The following is a 4,506-nucleotide window of genomic DNA, read 5'->3' on the forward strand; positions in this document are numbered from 1 at the left end:
GCCCATAATCATTCAAAACAGATAATATAATAGCATGGAACAATCAAAAATTATAGATACGTTGGAGACGTATCACCGCTCAGCCGTAGGGATCGGGGGCTCCATTGGCCGCTTCTCCGCCCGCCGGTTTCCCATGGTCGTCACCGCAGCAAAGGATAGGAGCAGAGGTGGAGTGGAAGGAGAGGGGTGGAGAGATCTGGCAGAACGACCGAGGCGCCGCACCTCACTTGGGGTAGCAAGAAACCCTAGTGAGGGGTCACGGGTGCCCCGTCGGAGCCATAAATAGCAGGGCACAGAAGGCTTACGGGCCAACGACAGGGCGGGTGAAGGAGTTGGAGCCAAGGAGAGGCTCGGTCCAGCTCCACCAATCCCATCCCCACCGACCGCGACAGCCCCCGAGTCGGGCATGGGCCCAGAACCAAAGGCCGGCCCACCACGAGCAGATGCTGCCCGACCCATGGAACACTGCAGGGAGGACTCGGCACGCTCCTGCGCCAGCCCTAGCACCGTCGCCGCCGTCACCAGCGATCTTGTCACCGTCTCCAGCGCCAGAGGGGACAGGAAAGGAAGCGCAGGCCACTCCTCCCGTGCAACTCTTCCGGGGGGGAGGGGGAAATACCTGACGCGACCGATGCCACCGGCAAACCAGCTCCCTGCTGGCCCGAAGACGAGGACGACGACGGCCGCCAAAGCCGTGCCGCGGTCGCCCGAGGACCACAGCCGCCCGGAGCAAAACGACGCCGCCGACCTCCCTGGCCAGCTCCTGATGACGCCGCTTGCAGCATGAAGTCGCCACAGTCGCGCCCGATGAGGGGGCACCGAGCAGCGACGAGGGGATCCCATCCTCCTCGCTGGAGTCGGCCTCCGCTAGAGCCCAGAACCGTCCACCACACGCACCCATCGCCGGCGGGGCGACACCCGCCACGGACGCGTGCACCGGAGAGATACCAGTACCGCGCCGGACCTGAATCCACGCGCCCGCAACGGCAAGATCTACGGGAGGAGGGAGGGCGCCGCTCGCGACACCCGAAGTCGCCTCCAACGGCTCGCTGCGTTCGAAACTTGCCATCCTGCTATCTTGATACGCCGCTGGTTGATGACGGCAAGCGGCTCCTAAGGAAGTGCTTCAGGGGGATAAGTTCCTTCTCCGATAATGCCATTACTTAATCCCATGGATCGTCTAGAAAAATAATTCCACGTACGTCGACCAGTGAGCATCATCCCCCTATCACACTGGTAGCTACAGAAATTGGTAGATGAACATGAGCTCATGTGGCTTGTTTCCTCCAGGGTGCTGCCTTCAGCCTTTAAAAATTCCCCTCCCCTCCCGTGCCACTCCCGCGCGGTGACCAGGAGGGCAAACCCCAGCGCCGCCAAGCGAGCTCTCCCTTCCCCTGCCCTCTCCTCGCCACTGCTGGGTTGCGCCGCCGGGGAAAGCCCGGTTGGCGTCGGCGGCGGGGCATCTCCTCCCCACGTGCGGTGTCGGCAGGCGTGGGCGTCTGCATCGAGCGGTGGTGGCACGGGGGAAAGCGGCGCGGCATGCTGCTCCCGCTGGCGCCTGGCCAAGGCGTGGAGGCTGCGCGGGGCCGCCGGGTTGACTAGGTTTGGCTCGGCCAGATCTAGCCGCCTGGGCTGCGCGGGCACCGCCGGGGCTGCCTTCGGCGGGTGGTCCGGTGCTGGTACACTCGGGCGGCGGCCCCAGGTTGAGGCGGATTCGCTCTCTTCTCCCCGGAGTGGAGGCGCGTCGTGGTGGCTGCTTGGGAGTTGCGGCGGTTGTGCGGTGGCGTCCCGACGGAGGCGCTGATGTCCCTGGTCGTGAGGGTGGCGGGGATGTGGCGGGTGGAGGCAGGCGCTGGCAACCAGGGGCTGTGGTGGACGCGCCTACTAGGCGACGTGGTGGTCTGCGGAGGATGGCGCGGCAGCATTCGGTTCCCCTCTCCACGGTGATGGCCCAAGGTGGTAGCTTTGGCCCCCCCACTTCCAGTTTGCTGAGCTCCGGAGATGATGGGCGTGGCCAAGGAGAAATCCGGCGCGGCTACGGCTGCGGGCAACGGCGACGCTCGTGGGTGCCGTCTCCTCCCTGGAGGCGTTGTCATGGCCATGTCCATCCGCTCTACTGACACCGGAGGAAACTCTAGGCTCGGTTCATCGGGCCAGGCAGCGGCGACGTATCGGCGCCGTCCCCTTCTTGGGGTGTTGTCCGGGGACGCGGCTGGTGGGTTGCCTCGCTCGCCTCGGCGGTGTGGCTTGGGGTGCAGGGCTGTCATGTGCGGGATGTTGCTGTGGACATGAGCATCCGGGGCGCTATGTACTCCATCATCGATGCCTCATCGGCGACGTCTTCTTCGAGTCAGACTAGCTCCCGTTGTTCACTGGCCGATCTTCTAGGCACCATCGGTGGAGAGTGCGTTGATCTAGTTTGGTTAGGTGATTTGTCGTGCTATGAGGTGTTTGATACCGGGGGACGCGGCCTGTGTGCTCCGCGTCCGTACTTTTCGCCATTGTTTGGCTTGAGTTTGGGCAAGGGTGTTAGTTGCCGATGTTGTCACGGTGATTGTGGGTGTTAACCTCTCGGGGTGGCACATTGCCGAAAGGTGTTGTATCAGCCGTCTTGGCTCTTCTATGAATATATGAGCTCATGCTTGTGCGTATTCGAGAAAAAACATGAGCTCATGTTGCTGTCGATCGCGCCTTAGTTTGAACTTGAGAGAGAGAGAGGTGTGCAAGCCAACCATTGGGTGTGAGCTGGGTGCGTTAGGTTAATTTGCAGCAGAAACCATTAAGCTACGTGTGAAGGACCGCCAACCAGTCATACCACATGGCGCAAGCTGGTTGGCCGCGGTGAGAAAGCTCTTGAAAAAAAATAGATGAGGTGTGGATCATTTTTTAAATGTATTTTTTCTTTTTAGATGGAGGTGACGACCTCTGGTATTTTTTGAACAGGGAGTTATGCAGGCACTCGCTGGTAGGCTGCAATGGTATTTTTTTTTTTACTTTTTTAGATGGTTTTTTCAGACGAAGGCAAGAACTCTATGTATTTTTTTAAAAATAAAAACATACGCGCAGTTTCTTACAAGCGGCGCCACAGGATGACGTCCCAACAACTAGTATGCTTTACTAGTGGACGAGGATCGATCCCATCCAATCGTCCACGAGTGTGTGTTTTCTAACTAACATGGATTGGGTTTGCAGCTAGCTGGCGTACATGGTAAGAGCCACATAATTCAGTAAAGCTTGCAGTGTTCGAGGCTGCAAATGTTACTACCGGCAGCATATAATACTTCGAGGAGGATCAATCCCATCGATGTGAGCTCGGCTCCTTTTTCTAACCGCGAGAAGTCCAAATACAACTGTCTGTGTCGGCAACCCCTGATCTTTTACCCGTTGATATATCAGATCCGGTGACCGCCCATGATTTGCTATGACTCAACATGACGCACAAGCCGGCCACCGGATGCTGCCGTCCATCCCCTGTCATCTTCTTCCAAAGCGCAGATCAAATCACCTTCTCACATGAGTCTATTTGTCTGACAGTGCACTATTGATTTTTCCCTGACAGGGCATGGCGCAGAATGTAACTTTGTAGATCGATGCCAACTGAACCAAGATTTTCTGTCAGCGAAAAAATTGCCTGACAGCGCCATGGCACAGAACAGTCTTTGATCGATCCACAGAGGTATCGATCGCTTATTCGAATAAGTCTGGAATTGCTGTGTCCCGACAGCAATAATCTAGTAATCTGCCGACCTGATTGCAATGCTGTCGACGCACTGTTGTGTAATTTAATGTCTACGAAGACTAAAACAAGGGGTACGTGCAGGATGAATTCTGCATGCCGCCGTTGTATAAAAGGCTGGAGATGCGTTAGGTATGATCGTCACGGGTCAATTTGTTAATCTCATTTCGCGGTGGGTTTTAGGGTATATGCAAGCACGCATGCGCATGGTTGCAACTTTTGCCCCCTTGTTGCCAGCTGCTCCGATAAAGAAACAAGAGAATACGTCCTCCCTTCTCCGGATATGGGCTCAGGAAGTATAATCATGGTTTTAAATAGCCCTCCATAGCTTGGCTATAGCACGTTATAGCGTTTACAAAAAGTCTTGCGCTAAGAGACCTTGATTCAAACAAATGAATAAACATTTTAGCTATAGCTTTCATAGTACGTTAGAGCATTTAGAAGAGGTCCGCTGCTAAGAGGCTTAGCACGCTATTTAATACTATGAGTATAATCCATGCTCATCTACAACCCGTTCATTCGGGTTTGGGTTTTGACTAAATTTTAGATGCACAACTCAAGCATGTTGGTCCCTTCATTTCATCTTTTGGTTTTATAGAGCATCTACAACCGGTCACCTTAAATCCTCCTCAAACGTCTCCGGACGAGCTCGGTTAGTGCCTGGAGAGAAAAGAGAAGAAAAAATATGACCCAAGCAAAACCATCATATCATGCCTATACATTCAGGTTGTCCGCAAACCCTCATATTGAGACCATATATGGGAGGATAT

Source organism: Triticum aestivum, chromosome 7B (genome assembly GCF_018294505.1).
Source record: "Triticum aestivum cultivar Chinese Spring chromosome 7B, IWGSC CS RefSeq v2.1, whole genome shotgun sequence".
NCBI lineage: Eukaryota > Viridiplantae > Streptophyta > Magnoliopsida > Poales > Poaceae > Triticum > Triticum aestivum.